Raw genomic sequence first — 25,425 nt, forward strand, 5'->3', positions numbered from 1 at the left:
TTTAAGTAGACCAGCTATGTTGGCCAGGCTGGTCTCAAACTCCTGACCTCAGGAGGTGATCTGCCAGCCTCAGCCTCCCAGAATGCTGGGATTACAGGCATGAGCCACCAGGCCTGGCCAACTCTGCGTTTTTAGTCTTTAGCTAGAATACTTAGAATGTAGAAGGCCCAGTGGCTATTTGCATTTTATTGTAACCTAGTATGGTTCCAAATTATTTTGAACAGAAATCAACCCTTGGGTTGAGAAAGGCTGATATAATTTATTTCAGGCTTTGAGTGACATACTAGATGTGACAACGCCTTGGATTTGCCTTTACCTTTGAGAGATCTGACGCTAAGTGTTTTACAATACTTTGGGTGCATACAATTGTTTTAATCTATTTCCAAAGGATTTTTACTTTATCTGTAAAGTCTTGGTCTCTTTATCTTGGTTTCCAAGGTTATAGACGAGAGTGAAAGCCAGGAATAAATGTAACCGCACAACTTGTGCCTGACTCAGGAACAAACGTTGAGCCAGTTCAAAATATGTCCCTACAGATGCGCTTGTGCTGGTGAACTTGAGTGGTCGTCATAAAGCATGGTGCTACAGTCACGACTGCCTAGTCAATTAATACTTGGACATTTTACCCATCCAATTTAGCATGGAGCAACTTTTATTTGAAGTCGAAAGCAAAGGCAAACAGCATAATCTGGTAGGGTGTGTGCTGAATTTAAAAATCTAGGAATTTTCTTTAAAAATCCATTTGAGACAGCATACAAAATGTCCTAATGCAAGTTGATACTATTAATAAGTACCTAGATTATAATTAGAATATTCAGCCTTACTAAAAATAGTGATAATTGGCCAGGCTCAGTGACTCATGCCTGTAATTCCAGCACTTTGAGAAGGTGAGGCAGGGGGATCATGAAGTCAAGAGTTCGAGACCAGCCTGGCCAACATGGTGAAACCCCGTCTCTACTAAAAATACAAAATTAGCTGGGCATGGCGGTGCATGCCTGTAATCCCAGCTACTCAGGAGGCTGAGGCAGGAGAATCACTTGAACCCAAAAGATAGATGTTGTGGTGAGCCAAGATCATGCCATAGCCCTCCAGCCTTGGTGACAGAATGAGACTCCATTTCAAAAAAAAAAAAGTAATAATTTAGAGATAATTCTTTCAAATACGTACAGCATCAATTAAAATGTGAACCTTGGGGTTCTGTGCACAAAAACAGTAAAAGTTTATTTTCAATCATCATCAACACTCCCCTCCCTCCCTCCAAAGCTTCATCAGACTCTCCACAGATTATATATTAGCTAAGAAGCGGCAGTGGAGGAGAGTCAAGTTAGGTTTCTGAAAATGTTAACCAGTAGTAGTATTATTGATAGCAATAACAGGATAGTAATAACAGGAGTACTTATTATCTAATTTAATGAATGAAATATCTGCAATTAAAATTGTACGGAATTATTGGTGTTTACAGGGATTTGAACTTAGAGAAAGCCTCCATAGAAGTTCCCATCAAGGAATTTCTCTTCTCTCCTCCTAGTGGGTCAAGGGCTCTTGAGGGCAACAGCAAGAAAGAGACCACCCTTCTCCATTTTCTGTCCAGCTAGGAGCATGCGACAGAAGGCAGGGCAGCTCTGCATGGTGCCCTCCCTGGTCCACTGTTGGGATCACTTTTTGCAACCCTGAACTTGGTTCTGAAATTCTCTTCCAGGTCCAGTACAGCACAAAGCCGCCCGACCCCTCTCTCTTAGAGAGGTTGGAGTTGGTTACTGCCAAAGTGCAGTTTCCAGTGGCTTCTGGCATCAGAAGGGGAGGCAGATTGGAAAGGCTTTGATGTCTGACTGGGCTCAACTCTTGGCTCCCGCACTCACTAGCTGTAGGATCTGGGGAAATTATTTAACCTCTTTAAGCCCTACGGTCCTCAGCTGAAAGAGTACCAATATTACCCACATGGTAGGATGACTGCGGCGGTTAAAGGGACGCACACCGCATGTCCCATGCAGGGTCCTCCTCTTTCCCTGGATGAGCAACCACAGAACTTCAGCTTGGATCAGGCATATTTGGATGAGCCCAGTCCAGATATGACAGCAAGGCTGTCATGTTGTCTGCTCTGTTTAGATTTATAATAAAGTAGTAGCACTGGTACTGACATTTTTATGAGTGTCAGGAATTTATTTTAACAATCAGTGAAAACGACAGGGTGCAGTGGCTCACGCCTGTAATCACAGCACTCTGGGAGGTTGAGGTGGGCAGATCGCTTAAGCCCAGGAGTTCAAAACCAGCCTGGGCAACATGGGGAAACCCCATCTCTAGAAAAAATATGAAAATCAGCTGGGCGTGGTGGAGCAGGCCTGCTACAGTCCCAGCTACTCCGGAGGCTGAGGGGGGAGGACTGCTTGAGCCCGGGAGGCAGAGGTTGCCACAAGCTGATACTGTGCCAGCGCACTCCAGCCTGGGTGACAGCATGAGACCTTGTCTCAAAAAAAAAAAAAAAAAAAAGGAAATTCGTGAAAGCAAATATTTAATACTTTACACATCAGAGAAATTATAAACATGTTACAAACAGCAAGAACAACGTTTATAATCGTTATATTTTATCAAACACTAAATTATTAAAGACTAATTAAAAATTAGATTAAAAATAAGCAAAAAACATAAAATGAAGAATATTTAATAAAAAATAATTGAAAATAATATAATTTGATTTTTCTTAAAGCTCATCTGAAAAAAATAAATTTAGCTTAAAACATGGAGTGTCTCAGTGGTGTCATTGTTGAATAGTGAATATATTTTTGTTGAAAATGTTGCAACCATTGGAAAAACTCTTTCTTCCCTCCCTCTAGAGACATTGAGAGGAAATAACTTGGAATATCTCCTTAGACTCCCGCTTCAAGGAATCGAATCTCCTGCTTGATAACTCTGAAGGATTCTTTTAAAATAACTCCTTGGGCTTTTTTTTTTTTTGGTGGGGGAGGGTGGGGTGGTGAGCAGGTCAGCAACAGAAACTTTTTGACAGTAAATTGTAGCTTTGTTTCCAAAAAAGAATGTCAGTTTTATTTTCACACTTTTCCTTTTTTCACATATAGATACAGATTCCATGGCAGTTTCCTATTCACCTCAATAATATTCTGTTTAGATCCTATTTGCTAGGAACTAAGAAATTTTCCTCCTCTAATACCTACCAAAGGAATGTAGCTTTGTTCTATTTGAATATTCATGCAGGCTGGGCGTCGTGGCCGACGCCTGGAATCCCAGCACTTTGGGAGGCCAAGGCTGGTGGATCGCCTGAGGTCAGGAGTTCAAGACCAGTCTGGCCAACATGACGAAACCCTGTCTCTACTAAAAATACAAAAATTATTGGGGCACGGTGGCAGGCACCTGTAATCCCAGCTACTCAAGAGGCTGAGGCAGGAGAATCACTTGAACTTGCAGGCAGAGATTGCGTCATTGCACTCCAGCCTGGGCATCAGAGTGAGACGCTGTCTCAAAATAGATAAATAAATAAATGCAGCACGGAATTCTCCAAGTTCATCTGAAGACATAACACGATCTCAATTCTAGGTCATTTAAATATTTCAAAAAAAATTTCACCCACAGAACATTTATAGTTCAGCACTCAAAATTAGAGCCCTGACTGGTATACTATGAGTTATCGTGATGCTATTTTTACTCGTCATTCAAAAACCATTCCTTGAGCACATACTATCTACCAGGTCTTGGGCTAGTCATTAATGAGAACTAGAGAACATGACAGATGTTTCGATTCCTGTCCTTGGAGTCTCTCTAATGTGAGACACAATAAACAATTAAACAAATAAGTGATTGCAAATGATCGTTTGTACTTGGAGAGAAATAATAGCTGAGTGCTAGAAAGCAACTGTGTTTCTGAGGAGGTGATATTTAGGCTGAATCATAAATGATTAAAAAAATATAACAACTAAACAATTAGAGAAAAGTGTTTCCAAGCAGGGGAAAGAGTGAGTGCAAAGGCCCCAGGGCAGGGAAGAGCTTTGTGTAGACCAGGAACCCCAGGGCAGAGCAAAAGAGCAGGAGACCGTCATGGGATGAGGCTGTCAGGATAAGAGGAGCCGGAACAGGCAGAACCTTGCTGGCCTTTATCTTCAGGGCAGTGGAACATCAGTGAAAGAGTTTCAGTAGGGAAGTGACATAATCTGCCTTTCAAAGAACACTTTGTGGAAAATGGTGGGAGGCGGCAAAAGAGGAAACAGGGAGACCAGTGAGGAGGCTGCTGCCATTGGCTGCATGAGACAGGACCCTGACTTTGACCCAGATGGTTGCGGTGGAGGTAAAGGGAGATGGGCTTGTACCAGATAGATAATGCTTTAAAATGCAGCCAACAGAACTTGCCACTGGGTTAGACAGAGGTTAGCTAGAGGAGAGCAGACGTGTGATGAGTCAGGGATGGTGCGCAGTAATTAGGAACGTTAGTACCCAAGCGGATGGCAGTGCCTCTTACAGGGACAAGAAGGTACAGGGAGGATGGGATTTGGACTGAGTGAAGGACTTCAAAGATCCTGTTTTCAAGTCTGAATTGGAGATGCCTATGAGACATCTAGATGGAAATGTTGATAACTGAAACTACTTAAAGGGAGCAGAGACCAGAAGAGAACCCAGGACCAAGCCTTGATGATGCCCAACAGCTAGGGGGGGTGGGGAAGAAGCCCGCAGAGGAGAATGAGAGCCGTCAGGTGGTCGGTGCAAACCAGGAGAGTGCAGGACCTTAGAGGCCAAGAGAGAGGCCCAGACACCCAAGAAAGAATCAGGTTCAAGAGGAGTGGACGAGTATGCCCAATAGAGCAACTTAAGGACCAAAACGCCCCTTGGAGTTGGCGATATGGAGGCTCTTGGTGATCTAGTCCCGCACAGCTTCAGTGGAGAGGTAGATGTACGGGGTGGGTGAATGCTATACAGGAGCGCACTGGTGAGAGCGCACGCAACTTTTGCAGACAGCTATTTGGAGAGGTTTTCCTTTTTGCCAGCAAAGGGGTGCAGAAGAGAGCTCCACACGACCAGGAAAAAAATACAATCACTTTTCCCAATTAACCACTTTCAACCCCTCAGCCTGAACACCTTTCCCCAATGGCAGAAGCCTCCCCTCCGCCTCCGCCCCCCACCTTTCTCCTGATGGTCTGGATGTGGGTGGGAAGGGGAGGGAACCGCTTGCTTTTGGCCTCTACGTGGACACCTGTTCATCCTGCTGCCCAGGATTCATCTCCTCTCCTTCTGCTAATGAGCCCCAACCCCGCCCCGCCTTGTTTATGACTCTGGCTAGCTCAAATTAAGTTTCTATCACTTACAAGCAAGACACCCTAAAGAACTCACCCCTTCCTCTCAAAAGGCTCGAGGCTGGCTTTTCTGGGCTTTCTCACTTAGCCAACAAGGAGGTAGGACATGACAAATTCTAAGAAATGCTAAAGAGTAGAAAATTAAGGGGAACTTGTAAGAACACAATCGTTCTCACAATGTTTTGTTTTCTCAAATTTTATTTTGTTAAACTAACCGCATTATGGGAAATTGCCAATGGAAGAATATTGACTTTTCAAAACACAGCAGTGCTTTAGAAAGAGATTATGTGGCTTTTATTGAAATCACAGGATAGCTTTATTTTGTACATGCCCACTATAATGGCCGGGGGAGGGGGAGAATGTGTAATAAATGTGAGGAAAGAAAAGGAATTTTATTAAGGGTAGGATGCTAAGACATGAGGTAGGATGCTCTTACATAACTGAAGAAGTGTAGAAATTGGATAAGGAACAAAAAGAAATAAATAACATAAGATGACAGATTTAGTGGATTTTAATATCACCAGCCAGTTAGACTCTCTTTTGTAAACCAACAGCTTTTCCCTATTTGCAGCAAAGCTTCAAAGCCTCAGGCTGGCATCAGGCTGCCAGGATATTCAAACTTGAGTGAGGACATTCCTTGGAATCCAGCATCTAACTCACATCCTTCATCTCCCCATGCCCTCTCACTAAAACTGAAACACGATGGGAAAGAAGAGTGTTTTCTTTTCACGCATATGCTTGCTATGCCTCCCAGTAATACAATATATTCCTCAATGTTTCCCAAGTCCCACGCCCCATCATACGCGGGCAGTTCTGAGCCATCGGAGTCTGGGCAGACACAAGAGAACGCACGCTTTTTTGTTTCAAAGCCTTCATGGGAAGTTCTACAGCATACAACTGTCTATCTTGTTCACTCTGTATTTCCAGAGGCTGCACAGTGCCTGGTACGTGGTAGACACTCAACAGCATTTCTAGAAGGAATAAATGGATGAATCAATGAAGCTTTTCCAGAGGAGATATTCACATGCCACACACCCTGTCTACAGGTCCAGATGCTTCCATTTACCTCTAAAGAAATTTATCCTGTTTGTTTTGGTATCTTTCTTCCTTGAAGTGGAAAAAAAAAGTCAAAATGGTGAAATGATATTTTTGTCAAATCATGAAGCGTGAAAGTAAAAGGGCCAGACTGTGGCAAATCTTCGAGGGTGACAGCCTTTGATGCCCGACTCCCCTGTCAGGGTCTCATCCGCAGTGCCTGCCTCCCCACCACCTCTCCATTTCTCTTTCCTCCCGCCTGACTCCTGCTTTCCCATCCCACTCCCCTGATCTCCAGGACTCAGCTGCCATTCAGCTGCCTAAAGTGTAGCTCATGAGGACTGAGCCCTCCTAGAATTATTCGAATTTAGTGGAAGATTCTTGAACAGCAGCCCACATTGGTAATAGTTCCCACAGTGGTTATATTTCCAGAGGGGAGGAGCAGGTGACTTAGGAAGACTTAATTCTCCTACCTCAAATTATCCAGAGGCAGCTATCTATTCCATCCATTCATAAGTCTGTGTCTACCCACTGATCACGTTGATGAATAATAAAATTGGGTTCGGACCCAGTGGATTCTCATATCACCAGCCAGTTAACCTCTGCTTTGCAGATCAACATCTTTTCCCTATTTGTGGCAAAGCCTCAAAGACTTAGTCTGGCATCAAGCCACCAGAATATTGCAAACTTAGATATTGCAAGATTGTTTTCAGTGAGGAACTACAGTCCATTTACCCATCTAGTTCATTCATTCATTTGCAAAAGCCCAGCGGTGAGAAAGAGAAATACAGTTTTCCAGCAGCTTACAGAATCGGGGAGAGAGAGCCATAGTAACCAAGCAACCCAAGAAGCAAAAGAAACACCTGAGACAAAGGGAGGCAGGATATGGGGGTTCATCTCAGAGGAACCACAGAAGCTGGGTGGGTTGAGAGGTGTCTTCGGGAGGAAGGAGAAGAGGGAGTTAGGGGTGGAGAAAGAGGAGAGGAGATTCCGGGGGAGAGAGCATGGCTTACTTGAGGTAAAGAAAGCAGGCCACAGTGGCTGAAGTGCAAACATCTATGTGGACAGAAAGGCAAAAACCAGAGCATTCGGGCTCTTTGGGGCCATATTGAGTATTTCGATCCTGAGCACAATAGAAAGCCATGGACTATTTCAAGTGGGAGAGGTGCAGGGGTGCTGGCGTGCACCGAGATGTTTTAAAGCTATTCACTCATGGCTGGGTTTTCTTCTGTTGCACTCTTAAGTCAGAGCTTCTCTTGCTGGGGAGAGTTAAGACGGTGCTTTCTTGGAAAGCAAAGACAGAGCCATGTCAAGATTTCACCACTGACTTCCATTTCAGAGATCATAGAAATAGCCAAAGCTCTGATTTTTAAGAGCAGAGCTTTTAGTGACTCAAAAGGCAAAGCCCTGACGAGAGCAGGGCAGCAAAGTTCATTCCAAGGTGAGCAGACAGTGATCAGCTGGGGTAAATGCAGGAGGAGGGGAGTGGACTCGGAGGAGGACAGAGGCCAGAGGGCCTTCTCGACCTGTACGAGACACATCGACAGCAGGGAAGAGCCTGCCTGGAGAGACCGCTCACCCTCTGTCCCCAAAAGCATCAGAGCACCTGTGGGCACCCAGCCAGGGCTTTCCCCAACCCAGCCATAGACTGCCCACACTTGGGGAAAAGCACGCAGCCTGTCAGTGACCTGGGCTGAGGGTCCATCTTCCCAGCTGCCTGCATTTGCCCGTCACTAACCCAGCAGAAGCAACAGCACTTTTTGCTCAGTCCATCCAAACTATTTGCAGTCAAACTTGACACCCAAGCTCTGGCGGGGCGTGGAGAGGCATAGTAGGACAGAGAGATGCTCATGGGCCCCTACTCCCGGTCTCAGACATCTCGTTTCTCACAGCTGGGGACATGGAAAGGATCAAGCCCCTCAGATCTGCTGTGCTGTGCTGGCCTTCCTGAACTTCCCAGTAGTGGCACAGATGCTGCCTCTCAGGTGGACCAGAAAGTGGCCACAACAGCACCACACAGGTATGTTAAGAGGTCAGTGACTCTGACTTGGACTCATTTCCAAAAGGTGTTGCCCTACTGCTGCTCTTGTGGATGACAAAGCCAGAGAAGGAGGTCAGGGTGAAAGTGCAAGGCTGTGAGTGCGGCTGCCGGGAACTCAGCTCCTCTGCCGTGCAAGCGAGGCCCAGGCAGCGCACAGCAGGGATTTCTGCTGCCCTGAGGTTTCTGCCCTGAAGCCCAAGGCCTGGGGCCCACCTGAGCCCACTGTCCGCCTGGGCCGCGTCCCTACCCTGTGCACTGTGCCTGCTCTGTGTGGAATCTGCTTCCATTCCTTCCAATGGAGGCAGCATCTCAAGCAGGCTGTGTCCACAGAGGGAAGTGCTCCGTGGCTGCCGGCTGAGGGACTGATTCTTGCAAGCAGGCATTTAGTGCTTAATGGAAATGGAGCCATGGTTAAGAAAGCGGACTTTGGGGTAAGCTAGCTGGCTCCGATCTTGGCTCTCCTACCTGCCAGCTACATGACGTTTGACAATCTCCCAACTCCCCAAGCCTCAGTTTTGTCCTCTGTGAATTGGGGTGCAGCTTGGTTGAAATGTTCCTGGCATAGGGTGCTGTATTAGGGGAAATCATGGGAGCTGGATGCTTCCACGGGGCCTGGCCCCTGGCATGAGCTCAGTGAGAAGTCACTCTATGGGAAAAGACATCTTTTCCCCTTTCAGAGAAGTGCCAGAGCTGCCCCCTTCCCCTCCTTGCTTTGGTCTGCTCCAGAATCCTGTGCATGGTAGGTATGTGGGACTCAGGCTCCTTCCTGTTTGACTGGGTGATAGACTGCCATGGGAGGCCACAGCAGAGTGAGCCAGCTCTGTGTGTGTGTCTTGCTGGAGGCTATGGCTGTCACCCATGTCTCCTGGAGGGGGCAGCATTGGCTGGGGACTGAGCAGGACCTAGAGGCGCCAGGTGGATCAGTGGGCCTTCAGGGGCAAAGACAGAATTCTTGCAGCCTTCCCGGGGCATGTGGGCCACTTCATGGCTTTGCACAGAGGGGCTTGGGAGAAGCCTGGGTTAAGGAGTAATACACCAGCATTCTCCAACACACTTGATTTGCGGGCCACTGAATGGTGTGTATGTGTGTAACAGAAACATTGCTGATTCATCTGTTTCCCAAACATTTGTGACGTGCTTCCCAAACATTGTGACATTCTGAACCCCAGGGCAGGGGTTCAGAAATGATTCCCAGGCACTCTTGGCCTGGTAGTTAAACCACAGCATATTTATTCAAGTTCTCCCAAATCCCTTTGAGATTTGGGTCTCCTCAATGCCTTTTCCCCACTCCATCTGCAGAGACCATCTTAGGAAAGCGATATTTCTCTGGGTCTCTGCACTCAGAGCTCTGCTTCTCTCTGGGACTTGAATAGTCACAGAGATGAGGATACCTGTTCCCAGCCTGCATCTGTCTGGGGCCCAGCAAAGCTGCTTGACACAGCACTGCACCCACACTGCTGCCCTTCACTGCGATCACAACTGTTCCCAGCTCCCCAGTGCCCAGGACATAAGGCACCGTGCTCAGTCACCCAAAATACACCAAACACATCTCTTTGTCCCACCAGTGTGACGGTCATGATCTTTCTTTGTTATGTTTATTCAGATGTCTCACTTCCCACTCTACTGCGGGCTCTGGAAGGACAGCAGCCTCTTCTCTGTGTCCCCAGAGCTCAGGTACCCTAGAGACATTTGTTGAATGAGCTTACAGGAGGAAGCAGAGGGATATGATAAAGGAGCCGAGGGCATTCATTCAGATGATGTGAGTGCCAGCCCTGCTGCAGACCACCAATGTGACATTAGGAATCCCCTTTTCACAACTATTAAATTCTTCGCCTCCCAAAAGCTATTGTATAGAAGAGTTGAGAACTATGTAAGAGTCCTTTCTAAACTGAATAAATACACACTCTAGGAATAGCCCCAAACTGGAAACAACCCTGACGTCCTTCAGTGGGTGAATGGTTAAACACAATGTGTTACATCCACACCACGGGATTCTACTCAGCAATGAAAGCAAATGAACTGCCGATGCACGCCAGTTCGATGCGAACCTCATGTGAACTTCACTAAGCGAGGAAAGCCAATTCCAGAAGGTAATGACTTTATGATTCCACTGATTTAACATTACGGACAGGACAAGATTACAGGAATGGAAAGCGGATTAGAGTTCCCTGGGCGTTAATGAGCGGGTAGGGGCTGTAAAAGCCAAACGTAAGGGATCCTTGTGGTGATGGAAGTGTCCTGGAGGGGGCAGACGTCCATGCATGGATGTCCGTATCCTGGCTGTCAGGCTGTTCAATGGTTTTGCAAGATGATAGCTTGGAGGGGACTCAAGTCTCCCTTTCTATTATTTCCTGAAACTTCATGTACAAATCTCAAAATTAAAACTTTAAAAAGGTGTGTTCTTGTCATGTAATTGAATTAGAAGTTTATAAGATAATAACTCTTTTTATTGATTGCTCCAATTATGCCGGCTACGTCATCCACTGTAGCTCACTTACTCTTATCCTGCACCACTGTTGTCTTATTTTATGAATGACGATGTTGTAAAATATTGCACTGGCAATGTTGAGGTCACAAAAATAGCAGAGCTGGGGTTTGGACTCCTGAACCACTGCATGGTGGCCTCCTGTCAGGACAATGAGTCACAGTCGGGGTTCAAGCCCAAGCAGCACTTCACACTCAAGCCACCTCTTAGTACATTTTACCAAGTTCAAAGATCACCAGCCATGACAAGACTAACTAAAAAGCCATTCCTCAGGGTTTCTTTTATAGACAATGAAAATCTGGAAATGGATAGTGGTGATGGTTGCATGTATCTCTAGATATACTGACAAACACTGAATTGTATACTTCAAAAAAGCAAATGTCATGATATGTGATTTATATCTTAATTTTAAAAACCTCTCCTTTCCACCAGAAAGTTATGACTGTGATCTGGAAGTCAGAGACTGACCTCGGAACATAGTGGTAGTGTTAAGAAAATCACGAAGGCCGGGCACGGTGGCTCACGCCTGTAATCCCAGCACTTTGGGAGGCCGAGGCGGGTGGATCACGAGGTCAAGAGATCGAGACCATCCTGGTCAACATGGTGAAACCCCGTCTCTACTAAAAATACAAAAAATTAACTGGGCATGGTGGCACGTGCCTGTAATCCCAGCTACTCAGGAGGCTGAGGCAGGAGAATTGCCTGAACCCAGGGAGCGGAGGTTGCGGTGAGCCGAGATCGCGCCATTGCACTCCAGCCTGGGTAACAAGAGCGAAACTCCGTCTCAAAAAAAAAAAGAAAATCACGAAGGAAGAACTAATTTATTAGATGAAAGTGGGGACAGAGGCAAAGACATTGACGATGCCTGAGGTCTTGAGCCAAGTGACAAGAACAGGGAGGAAGGCGGCCCAGGAGAAGATCATAATGGATGTGCTGAATTTGGGATGACAGCAGGCTGTCCTAGGGACCTCCAGTAGGTGACGTAGGGATCTCGAGTTTGGAAGAGAAGTCATGGCGGTCTGTGCTCCAGGAGCAGATGAACTATCCCAGCTAGACAGAATCAGACACAAGATCATTTATTACTAGGGGATAGGCTGGGAGGACTTAATCTCCAGGAGGAAAATAGAGCTCAGCGTGTGAAATCTGTCATCTCAACACACTGAATTCAATTTATCTTCTCTCCTTCAAAGGGGGAGCCAGGTTCAGTGAGAGAACACAACTCAGAGAAGCACTGTGAGAAAAACATTTTCCCCCAGGGACGTCTATTGCCTGGTTTCCTCTGTCTACCCTGGCTATTGTCGGGAGAGAAGACAGAATACAGAAAAGATGGCTTTGGTGTTAAGAATTATTATTCAATGTCGTAAAGCAACATATTCTAAAACCTAGGTTTTCTCAAGTTTTTAAGTTGTAAATAAGATTTGTTAAATCTTATTATTTTTCTTTAAATCTATTAATTTTTTTTTTTAGATGGAGATTCACTCTTGTTTCCCAAGCTGGAGTGCAGTGGCACGATCTCAGCTCACTGCAACCTCCACCTCCCGAGTTCAAGCAATTCTCCCGCCTCAGCCTACAGAGTAGCTGGGATTACAAGTGCGGGCCACCACGCCCAGCTAATTTTTCGTATTTTTAGAAGAAACAGGATTTCACCATGTTGGCCAGGCTGGTCTCAAACTCCTGACCTCAGGTGATTTGCCCGCCTCAGCCTTCCAAAGTGCTGGGATTACAGGCATGAGCCACCACGCCCAGCCTAAATCTACTAATTTTATGTTACTAGTTTACCAGAAGACTTTAGAACTTAATTAAATTTCTTTGAACATTTTATAGTCCTTTTATAATCAAAATATACCTAATTTTCTTTGTAGGCACTTTGGTTGTCTAATAAATGACACTTTCCTCAATGAATAATGCTCGCAAGATGAATGGCAAGCCTTACGCATATATCACGGGAATGAAATTATCTATCTTAAACAGTCACCACTGGCTCTATCTGATAACCCCGCAGAGCTAAGCAGCCTTGGGAGTGGCTGGCCCTTTGGTACTTTGGGAGAAGGTGGTCATGGGAAGACAGCTGTTCCCTATAAAAGCAGAAGAACCAAGGATGTAGTGCTAACCTGACCATGAGAAAATTTCAAGCTGTCCACAAAGCTGGTCCTTCCTTAGAACATGCCTTCCAACAGGAAGACTAGCAGGGTGGCCTCCTGTGTCTATTCATACGTTAAACTTGGGACATCTTCCCTCTTGCCCCCTCTGCCTATCCAGAGGTTGTCCACCACCCAAGATGAATTCAAGACCTCTGCTCTTGATTGCCCAGGTCTTCAGTAATGGTCCTATCTCTGAGGTTTGCTTTGCATACTCTCTCTCTCATTCTTCTGTTTCAGATGTATATATCTTTTCAACTAATTCATACATGACTTAAAGGCAAGTAATACTTACTTTCCTTTTAAGTTCCATCATGCTTATCATGAGCTAACCACAAAGTACAAATAGTCCTCAGTATTTCCATAGAATCCATCTTTCATCCTGGGATCCTTCCTTTTGTTTTGGTATCTGTAATTAACGTGAAAACACTCCAGCATAAACTCTATGAGATTATGTAGCTGCTGGTTAGTGAAACCTTCAGTTCTACAGAAGTCAGTTGCTAGTTCTGAGAATCCATACTCCAGAAATGACACTCTCCAGAAGCAGGTGCAACAAATGCTTCTGATATTCCAATTCTTGAGCAATACTTGAGGCTTTATTAATAAATATGGCAAATGTCTGAAAGAGTATCGATGAGTAAAATTAGTTGCTAATTGACTAATGTTATAAATATTAAAAATGGGCCTCATTGATGAAAATAAAGGCATTCAGGGAGTGTGAGCTGGTGAAAATATTTTAAAGACACACCCTAACCTGCACAGAGAATAGAAATCTAGTGACGTCTGTAGCCTGTACTGACACAGACGACATTCAGGCTTGATCCATAGAGTCCTGTCTAGCCATGGCTGTGGGAGCAGCTCTCTCAAAAGTCTCTGATACTGACTATGAAAGCAAGAGCCTACATCAGGGTGGTGGTGTGTGTGTCTTGGAGTCCTTTCATACCAGGTGGGGCCACCTGAACTACAGGGAGCTGAGACATCAGCAAACTTACAAAACAGATCATATGAAGTCTTTTATGCCTCCTTTTAAATAAATGTTTGGTTTAAAAAAAACAAACATACAGCAGAATTTGATCTGAGATTTGCTAGTAGCAAAACCTGGTAGAAAGTCTGCCGGGAGTTCTAATCTGCTCTCAGCAACACCCACCAAAGAGACCCAAAGAGCTATGCATAACCAATAGTTTGCCTTTTATCAGTTTACATGAGATTCAGACCTATTAAGGGAGTTCTGTGTTAAAAAAAAAGCTTGGCAAGAAGGAATTTATGTGGTTCCTTTTGAGTTTCCATGAGTGTCCTGCTGAATCTCTCCGAGGGAGGTCATGCTCCGCCTTACACAAGACTCTCCGATAAAGACATCAGAACACACTCTCCTCTATAGGCATGAACACAAACACCCTTAGGGTCAAAGTGGCCTTCAAATGATATCGCCACGGAGCCCCAGGAAACCAGCCCTCGGGGACTTACTTCAAGATGGATCCTTCATTACTCATGTTCTACACAGTGACAAACAGCCAGACTCCAGATCCTACAAATATCTACCTAATGTGCATGAGGCAATGTCCTTTATGTTTTCTCATTTATTCTTCACAAAAGCCCCATGAGATGGTTACTATTGTCTTCCTTTTGTAGATGAAGAAACGGAAGTCTGAGGACTTTGTCCAAGGATTCACACTAGTAAAAGGCAGAAGGCTGGGACTCAAGACCAGCTCTTCCAGGCTGACTTCCCACAACAGCAGGTTCTATACCTGACACTGATGGTTTCGTTGACAAGCCTCTTTCTTCCCTGTCGCTTCCTGACAATGACCTACACTATTCCAAGAGTGCTCACAATCACAAGAAACCCAGACCCAGCAAGATTGTATTCAGACTGAAGGACATTCCTTAAAGCCACAGGAAGGTGTTTAAAATCCAGAGTCCAGAATAGGGAAGTTCACAAGTTTCTTCATTCTTTGGTAGGACACGTGGGAAGACCAGGAGGACGGCACCATTGTGGACTGATGGTTGAAGCCCAACAGCTCTGGCTCTGAAGCTGACGTGAGGACCACCCCATGTCACACTTCAACCAATCAATCACATTCAATGTGATTGTTCTTCAGGGAGACAGTAAAAACTCAGAGGCTTTATTCTGGATGAAATATTGGGACCAAGTCTGGAAGACTGTCATCCTCTCACAGCTCAGCCGGTGGGTCCATCCTGGGCACTCACTCCCTAACAGCCTTGAGCAGGAGGTGCACAGACATTTAGAGCAGTGTACAGGGCTGGCTCTCCCCACAGAGGAGGCCCCCATCCATGATGTCAGAGAATACAGGCCTTGCAGTTCTATGGCTGGGCATGCTGGTGGCTGCAGTTTAATAAGGGGATAGGCTGGGCCATTTATAAAATGTGTTTCTAGCATTCTGCACATCATTGACTCCTGCCCCGAGTGGCCAAAGGTGCGCCCTGCTCTGCATGGGCTTACTACCCAACAGAGGACAGAAGGCAGGAATTGTTGCTGCCTTCTCGCATTACCCCTGGTAAATCTGCTAATTCTGGATGCAAGGAGCTGAGGACGAAGAGCTTCAAGTACTCAGGATTAGGAGAGGCTGCTTCTGACTGGGCTGGGCAGGGCAGGGAGGTGACCAGGAGGCGTTGGCGTGGGCATTGAAAATTATCCTGGGAATGAGTCCCTGAGGAGTCTCCTTGAGCTGCCTGAGCAGTCATCTTCACTTAAGCCAAGCCCAGGCAGTGGGACAGAATCATTTTTCTTTTTTTTTTGAGATGGAGTCTTACTCTGTCACCAGGCTGGAGTGCAGTCGTGGTGCCATCTCGGCTCACTGCAACCTCTGCCTCCTATGTTCAAGCAGTTCTCCTGCCTCGGCATCCCGAGTAGCTGGGACTACAGACAGGCACCACCACTTTTGCTTTCTCCCGTGGTCAAAGCCTGAAAGTGCAGGTGTCATTCTCAAGTGGCTCTTGCCGTGGAGCTGAGGACCCTCAGTAGCAGAGGCTGATGTACCAGAGACATGCATATGCTCTCACAGGTGGCAGGGACCAGAGACAGCCAAACGCTTGTGCCCAAAGACTGCGGTAAGAAACATTGACTGTGACTGTTCCTTCGGTCTAAAGTTAACACAGATCAGCAAGTAGCTGAGATCTTAAAGTCATTTTATTGACCCAGACACAGGTTAGGAATGAGGCATGAGAGGTGTAAGAAGTGCGCTTATGATTCTTAAAGACTCCCTTGAGGAGTCCAGGAGCCTTGGCTAACAGGAGAATCCCTCCTGACTGGCATGGGAATCAGCATTTGCCTGCAATTCCAGCTCTTCCCCACCAGAGTGCAGCAATGTACAGCCAGCCCTGGCTTCAGAAATCACTTTAATTTGGAATTCATTTATTAATAGAAATTTACACTCTTGTCTTTACAAGAAAAAAAAAAGGCATGGGCTGAGGCACATCTACTATAAAGACAAAATCCAGAAGTATATTACTTTAGGAACCAAAGTTATGTAACCCTTTTGAGGAAACAGTTATGTAACCCTTTTGAGGGAACAAAGTTATGTAACCCTTTTGAAAGGAACAAAGCAGTGCCTTTCAATTTTTCATGCGCACATACAGTCACCTGGACATCTTGTTAAATGCAGATTCTGATTGGGGAGGTGAGGGCTGAGAATCTGTATTTCTAACATGATCTGGGTGATGCTGCTAGTCCATAGCCCCACAGACTTTGAGGAGCGAGTGATCAGAGCGCTGTCTTAATCAGGGTCTTCACACATGCAGTTGCCTCCCACAGGGAGGGTCCCCCCATGCGGCACAGGGTAAACGTTCATTAAGTAATATCAAATGCATATGATGTTCCTTGAGTGTGGACGCGCACTGTCAGCGGAAAGCCAAAGCAGAAGGCAAATCCAGGATTGGCAGAGCCAGACCAAAACCTTTCTATGTTTCCCTGGGGGAAAAAGAGGAGGAAATTGCACTTTTTATGAACGAGTTTAGCCTGGCTTCCTTTTGACTCTGCGCTCATTATATACTGCATGCAGTATGTAATATAGTTAATGTCATGTTGATCATCAGTGAAGCAGAGGGCGTTTTAGAAGGCTTCACCTTCAGGGTAAATTGTGGTGGGACAATTGTTGCTGACATCAGATCCCTCTCCTCCTCAGGCCTTCAAACCAATGGCTCCTCTGGGGTGACTTGGGTCAAGGGGAGACTGGGTTTGTCCTCTCTGCCTTCAGGTTGGACCAGGGGCTCTTCACGCTGCCCACAGGCTGCATGCAGAGTGTTCTACCTGACCCCAGGTTTGATGGCTCCTCCCTCTGCTCTATCCCCTGGACTTTCACTGGACTCTTCATACCTGGGAACCAGGTGGAGCAGTCTGCATGCAACTGATGGGGCAGCATGAAGACCACTTGTCTTTGGCACCAAGAAGCCTGGAGATAAAGGGAGATCATGCCACCAGATGGCTAGCATTTTGCAGCTGGTGACTGACCTGGGTGCTTGTTTAAAATTGGCTTTATGGGGGCCGTTGAATTAAGACCCGGGGTAGTGGATTAGAGAGTCTTTTTTGTTTATTTTTGTTGTTGTTGTTTTTTGTTTTGTTTAAGACAGAGTCTTACTCTGTTGCCCAGGCTGGAGTGCAATGGAGTGATATCAGCTCACTGCAACCTCCCACCTCGCCCAGTTCAAGCAATTCTCCTGCCTCAGCCTCCCAAGTAGCTGGAATTACAGGCACCCACCACAACGCCTGGCTATTTTTTTGTATTTTTAGTAGACAGGGTTTTACCATGTTGGCTAGGCTGGTCTCAAACTCCTGTCCTCAGGTGATCCACCTGCCTTGGCCTCCCAAAGTGCTGGGATTACAGGCATGAGCCACCACACCTTGCCTAGAGAACCCTTTTGCACACTGAATTTTGAGACTGACTTCGCAGCAGGAAGCCAGGGATGCCTTTGGGGACGCATGAATGGCAAAGAGGTATCTACCTGTGGCTCTGGAGGTGATGAGCAACTTTCCCATGAGCAAGGAAGCCTGGAGCACTTGCATTTCTGCCCTAGTGGCAAGAACAGCTGCTATGTAAGGACTCCACTAGAGTCCCAGCTAAGGTGCTGGTCTCCTTCTCTGGTGGGGTGAAGAGGGCAGCTTTTCCTCCTTAAAATGCCATACCTGTTTCATTGGTGCTGCTGTCTTTCCTAGACCTTTAAGATGAGGCAAGAGATAATGGACTTAAACATGCTACACATCTTGAAAATATGGAGGACTCTGAACAAATAGCACTCTGTAAGCCAGAAATAAGATTCTAAGCTCCCCACCCCCACCCCCGGCAACTGACTCTCAGCCAAGTGGATTCCAAAGTAAACCTGAAAATCTAGTTTGGGCCGCGATGGGAAGAGGGGCAGTGGTCAGATACGCTTAATTATGCTCTTCTGCCTTTGGAATTCAGGAACAATGGACCAGCATTAAATTAAAACAGAGATCTTAAGATTAACAAAACAGACTCTTGTTAGCAATAAGGTACCAAATTCCAACCTGACTCTAGCATAACACACATGACAGACAGACATGAAAGAAATCAAAGTGTTTTACCTCTAAATGCATTTCTTTGACATATTTTGAAACAGCCCTGCAAAGCTGTCTTTTGGGGAAATGTACATTCTTCCCTTCCCAGGTATTTTTCTGATCCTGAAGAGATTAGCACATTTGAAAAGTCTGAGTAGGAAACATTTGCCATCTATTGCCTCCGACGGCAGTTACCTACGGACTTAATCTACGAAATAAGAACTTTGGTCTCCACAACCCTTAATCTTAACCCAGATGCTCCTTTCTACTGATTTCAGGTCTTTAGATAATGACTTAATTCTCTCGACCAATTGCCAATCAGGAAAATCTTTGAATCTACCCATGACCTATAAGCCCCTGCTCCAAGTTGTCCTGTCTTTCCAGACGGAACCAATGTACGCCTTACATGTATTGATTGATGTCTGCCTGTAACTTCTCTCTCCCTGAAATGTATGAAATCCAGCTGGAGCCCAGCCATCTCGGGCACATGTTCTTAGGACCTTCTGGAGCCGTGTCATGGGTCATGGTCCTCACACTTGGTGCAGAATAATCGCTTCGAATTATTTTATAGAGTTTGGCTTTTTCATCAACTTGAGCCAGCAATAAAATGTGGAAAATAGTGCTGATGAGAACAATTCCATTTTCCAGGCTAGAGGCGTGGGTCTGCCCAATTGCTGAGAAGCTTCTCCAACATGGTCCACCCTTCCTAGAAGTGGTACGTGGCCAAGCTTGTGCAGAATATTGTATCAGGACGCACCTGAGCCAGTTAGTCTAGGTCAGATCTTCTGGTTGTGGGAGCGATTGTCTCCTCTGACCCGCGTTTAAGATGCTTACCACACTGTTAGTAAATCAATGGCTTTTTTCCCCTGATGAATGAATTTGGGAATAGTGCCAGAATCAAAAAAGTTTCTGCAGATTTCTCCTGGAATTCCAAGTGTCTGTAAATCCTGTGGCTGGCTGGGAGCCTACTTTGATGATCTTTAATACAGAAGAGGATGTATTTGAGCATCTGGCCTGGAAATTGACTAAATCCGTCTATGGTATAATTGGTTCAGAAAGAGCTGGAAGACAAATCGAGAATGGTGGGTGTAAACAGAAGAAAAGGTGGCAGAAGGGGAGCCAGATGGATGAGCTCAGACACAAAACACACACAAACAAAGGCTGCTTGGGGTACCAGCAGAGCACATTTGCATCTGGGGTCCAGAACAGGACTGTCACAAGGGAGCCTCCTTGGATTGGAGATGTCTAGATCCAACATCCCGCTCCCAGGACACAGCCTGCCTCTAAACAGCAAGAACCCAACCACCTTCCACATGGGGCAATCCCTGACCACGCTAGGCTAAGTGGTCCAAGTTTGCTTTATTAGTGAATTCAGAGCACAAACAATTCATAGAAAAATCAGGGGATTTCTCAGAGAATTTAGTCTCAAGGTGATGCAGGAGTCCGATCAGAGACAGACTAGGGGAAGATGATTTCTTGGTTACGACATATAAATTTTCCCTTTGTACGGTCCCATTCCAAGGCAGCCTAAATATATTCTGTTTGCAGTTCTGACAGGGTGTGGTAGAGTATCTTCCATGTGGTGGGCCCTCAATAGTATGTTCAGTGATAGAGAGATTTCCTTATTTGATCAAGCCTTATTGCAGTCAGGAGGGAATCAGTAGTTAAAAATGTCTGCTGCTGAATTGCTTCTCGTGCTCATTTGCTGGCAGTGAGTAAGAGAGGGTGTTGCCAGGCAGCCTTCAGATACCTATAATTAAAAAATAATAAATTTTGTATTTACTTGCAAACACTGAAGCAATTTTCAAAGAGTATCAAGAAGAGCCTGGGAGAAGCAGTCGCAGCGAGAGATGACATTGAGCCAGGCACATTTAACAGCACAACAATAAATAATTACGTTGCCCTTTTCAGAGCCACGATGCGTGACCCACCCAATTAAGCCTCCTGGAGTCTCATTCTGATGGCCCATAGTTCATGACATCCTTCCCACATTTGTCATAACAGCTTTGTTTTCTGCATCTGCTTTCTTTCACAGTTTGCACCCCATGCAGTCAAATTTCATGCTTCCAAAACGAAAAATAAAACTGCCAGTTCTCATCTCTTTAGGGGAAATTAGCCTTATTTCTCCCATAAATCATAAGCATCCTTCAGCTGTAAACAGAGTATTAGCCACTCTGGAAGTACATTAACTTCCGTTATTAGCGAGACCTGAGGTTACTGAGAGTGATTTGGTAATTCTGACTTAGGGAGGGGAAGGCAGGCAGCTTCAGAGCGGGTAGGAGGTGTGGATGATTAACCATTTCAGTTGAAGGAAGGAGTTCACACCTGGGCAGCCCTAGTTTATGCTGGTTGTCATAGGATAAGTATTAAGAGCATCCCTGTCCCTCTAAAAGTGTCCCAGCTTGGATGATAAGTTATATGGTCACTCTGATTAAAGCGCAAATAAAATAAGGAGCAAAAGCTTGTTTCAGGATCAAAGCCAGACACAAAAGGCCATGTGTTGTGTGATCTCATTTATATGAAAGGTCCGGAATAAGCAAATCCATGGAGGGAGAAAGTGGATTAGTGGTTGCCAGGTTCTTGAGGGAAATGGGAAATGATTGCCAATGGGTATGGGATTTCTTTTTGGGGTGAGGCAGCCGTTCTAAAATTGATTGTGCTGGTGGCTGCTTGACTCTGTGAATATGCTAGAAAACACTGAATTGTACACGTGAAGCGGGTAAACTGGATAGCATGTGGATTGTAGGTCAATAAAGCTGTTCTATTAAAACAAAAGTTAAAAAAAAAAGTTAAGCTACATAAATCCCAGAAAGGGAAACAAACGAACAAAAAGCTTGCATTCTGTCCTTCAGCCCATGAGTGCTCTGCCTTCCCAGGGCTGGTCCTTCTGAAAGAGCTGATTCATTTGAGGGGTGCGGTGGCACACGCCGAGGTCTGGGGGGACCGCCCCCTTGCAAACAACTGTATTTTTATGGCCTTGTTGGAGCAAGAAAAAAAAATGAGTTTCCCAAAGTCATTGCTGAACATCAAGGTGTGTGCATTGGCCTTTAAATGGCAGGGGAGCTGGTCGGGGGCCCAGCAGGTACATCAGGTACATAAAGAGCCCAGCAGTGATGTCTTGGCTGGACGGAAAAAGGCAGAGGATTCTGATAGGGACTCACCCTTACCCAGTCATGCCCAATGCCAGGGATTTCCCATTTAGGGAGAAGAAGGGAGGAGTTATAGGATGAGGGTGAAGGTAGGCATGGGGGGAGCAGGAGTTTCAGTCTCCCCAGAGGAATTGAGCCCCTGATTCCACAGGTAGCACAGGGGTGGGGCCAGATCTGCCCTCTGAGGTCAGGAACTCTCGGGAACAGAGGACAGACACTCAGGGGCCTCTTGATGCTTGGACTTGTGAGCCTAGTGCTTTGAAAGAGATTCTGGGACCTAGAATGGGCCCTGTTCCTGATCCGTCTTCTAGCATTAGGATACTCCTTCAAAAGAAGGGAGTTGAAACGTGTGAGGAGACTGAACATTTACCCCACACGTTTGTCCTCACCCCCTAGAACAGAGTCTGGCACACAGCAGCATGTGCTTGGACAGACACGCAACGCTCAGCTCAGATGAGCTGATTAAGGTTTCCTGGGGCAGCCTGTGTCCCAACCCAAGGCCCAGGGCATTTGGTCTGGGTCACCAACAGAGGGTGCTAGACACCTTCAGAACAAGGCTGGGCCTGCCTGGAGAAGGTGATGGAGTCTGCTCATTGCAGACAGAGGTGAAGCCGGGGCAGAAGTTGAGCCTCAGTATCCACACATTCAGGGAAGGGGAGAGACAAACCTGTTCCCTGCTTGGGCATTTCCCCAGCATTACAAAAGGAAAACCACCCCCTCGAGTGGATAGAAGATAGGATCCGTGTCGGCTTTGCTCACCGGTCTATCCCCAAGGCCCCCACACAGTGCCTGGACAGAGAGGGCAGGCAAGAGTAGGAGGGAATTTGGGAAAACCAGACTGGAGCAGGACCGCAGTGTTCTGAGGCTTTACCTCTGGCCTTTGCCTAGTGCGTCTTGGAAACCAGAGTTACGCATGAACTCCCATGCACCACAGAGTGAGCTCTGTGCCTGGGCTGGTCTTTCAGCTGGACAGAGCAAGGTACAGACAAGGCCCAAGCAGGTCTCAGTAGCTTTGCAGAGAGGATGATTTCCAGGAGCCTGCACCTCTTCACACCACCCTCCCCACTCCCCAGACCAAGTCCGCAAACACAGGGGAGACAAAGCAAAGAAGGAACAGAGCAAAAATGAGATCAAAACCCTCCCGCAGAAGACCAGCACTTTGGCCCACTGTGTCTTCAGGTGAGGATTTCCATTTGATATTTTGAGAATTGGAGATGGGGCTCCCAGGTGAATCCAGGGATGGATGAAATGGAGCCGAATGCATCTGCTGTTGGGCTGCTCATCATATTGTTTTCTGCGTTGCACACCCTTGTCTATTTTTCCCTTTATTGCAAGGAAATACTCTTGTGTGCAAGGAAATCAGCAGGAAAAGGGGTAATGAGGAATCAGTGGAAGAGCCAGACAAATAAGAGGACGCGCTTCTTCAGAGGATGAAGCCTGGCAAGTGTCACCCAGGGCTGGCAGTGAAACACTGACGCATCCGCAGGCATCCCGTTTGATGGGCAGCAGTCTTGCCACCTGCAAGGTTGCTCAAGGACAAATGTAAGAACAAACCAAAAGAGCTTATGATGTTGTCCAGCGCGAGTCCCTCACGGCAGCACATTCTGCTGAGCGGGTCGGGTGTTGTAACAGTGAATCGATGAGGAGAAGGAGTTGAAAGCTTTCTTCTTCCTGTGGGTTTAGAGTTCCCGCATACGCTTGAGCTGCTGAAAGTGCTTGTGAACTCCTTATTTTTTGTTTTAAATCCTCCCCGGGACATGTTCCATAGGATCTTAGGATTTTAGAGCTAAGAGGAAAAAACAATAAGACCTTCAAAGTCTCTTCCTTATGTTTTCACTTGGAGAAAGCCAAACACTGTGGTGGCCGGTGTCTGACCCACACCCTGATTCACACTCACACCACACACACACACACACACACACACACACACACACACACAGAGAGAGGAAAAAGAGTGAATCTTCCTGATATTAAATACAACTAAAGGCCATTCCTTTGCGTCTTATTTATGGCTTTGCAGCTCATGTCAGGGCCCTAGCAATCCCCGTGGCTGTGGACCTCCGTGCGCACCACCAGCCCCTTGCCAGTGAGTGTGAGTTTTGGCCATGGGGTGCCTCCCCTGCTTCTCAAGGACTTGGAAAATGGTCTTAGAGTCAAACTAGAAAAATTTACCCATAAAGGATTAGCTGTCTGTGAGAATGAACTAAGAAGAATTATTGATAATCATATCACCAAAGACATTGGAAATGTCTCCAAAACTCAAGCTGACTCAAGGAGGAAATGTGGCCCGTGGTGATAACAGAGTAAGTTTGGTCCTGGCCATGCCCTGTTTAGAGAAGTGCAGTGAGAATCCGGAGAATGGCTCACTCTGCAGGCCAAAGGCGTGAGAGAAGAGAGAAAGTCAGGGAATCCAGGCTCACCTCCCCCACTCCCCACACACAGGGAGCAGGGGTGCTGGTTAAACCTTCAGAAGCCACCCAGCAAGGCCATCCCCAGAGTCAGGAAGGAGGTCCCTCCCAGCACCTGAGCCAGGAGAACATTCTGAATGTCAACTGGCACTAGCATCTGATTTTCTGCCCTGTAGCTGCCTGCAGAGGAAGAATGCCCTGAGCAGGTGGGGTCTCCCCTTGTCAGTGAGTTTCTCACGGTAAGCACGTCACTTGTTTCTCTGGGGTGGGGAAAGCATAAAGAAAAAACCAGGCCCAAGACAAGAGCAGTGTTCTCTTTATTAGTTTTCTGGGACCACTGTAATAAATGACCACAAATGGAGAGACTTAAAAAAACAGAAATTTATTCTCTCACAGTTCTGGAAGTCAAGAGTTGGAAATCAAGGTATCAGACGGGCCACGCGACCTCTGAAGCTTCTAGGGAATAATCCCTGTTTGCTCCTCCAGGACCTGGTGGCTCCAGGCTCTCTGGCTCGTGGCTGCCTCACTCCAGTCTCTGCCTCCTTCTTCATACAGCCTTCTCCCCTGTGCAGCAGATCCCTCCCATCTTCCTCTTAATAAGGACACCTGTCATTGGACTTAGGGCCCACCTTAAACCCAAGATGATTTCATCTCAAGATCCTTAACCTAATTACATCTGCAGAAGCACTTTTTCCAAATAAGGCCATGGTCACAGGTTCCAGAGGTTAGGACTTGGTCATATCTTTCTGGGGGCCATGACTAAACCCACTACACTGACCCACATCAGGGTCCCAGGCCTGCCATGCTGGGCCAGCCTCTGGGGGATGAACACTTACAGGGACAGCCAACCCAGGGAACTGTCCGGGGGCAAACTGCCTTCATCGAGGTTGCCCCTTGCTGTAGCACCATGTTCTTATTTTAAGCTGACCTCAGCTCTGTCATTGCATGCGAAAAGGCACCTGTGAAGGTGTCCCTAGCTGGTCCCCACCGCCTGCAAACCAAATGCTCAGCCTTGAGGAGCATGACTTTAAGAAAGTGTCTGGGAAATTTCCCCCTCTGTAGTCGAGAAGCTTCTAGAGAAGTTTGGGTATTTCTGGGCATGGAGTAAAAAAAGAGGCTTGGCTAAACTCATTTATTAAAAAATGCAATTTCCTCATGTTTTTTCCCAAGGGGGACATACAAAGGGCTTGTCCTGTCCTGGCCCTGCCAGTCCTGGATTTGCCTTCCCCTCTGGTTTTCCAACACTGCAGGTTGGCCCCTCAAGGGACAGCAGCTCTGCACAGACAGGCTCAGCCTCAGGGCAGCGGCCAGGCCTGGAAGGAGCTCCAAGTGCTCAGCCCATGCT

The sequence above is a fragment of the Cebus imitator genome, unplaced genomic scaffold (assembly GCF_001604975.1).
Source record: "Cebus imitator isolate Cc_AM_T3 unplaced genomic scaffold, Cebus_imitator-1.0 Scaffold103, whole genome shotgun sequence".
NCBI lineage: Eukaryota > Metazoa > Chordata > Mammalia > Primates > Cebidae > Cebus > Cebus imitator.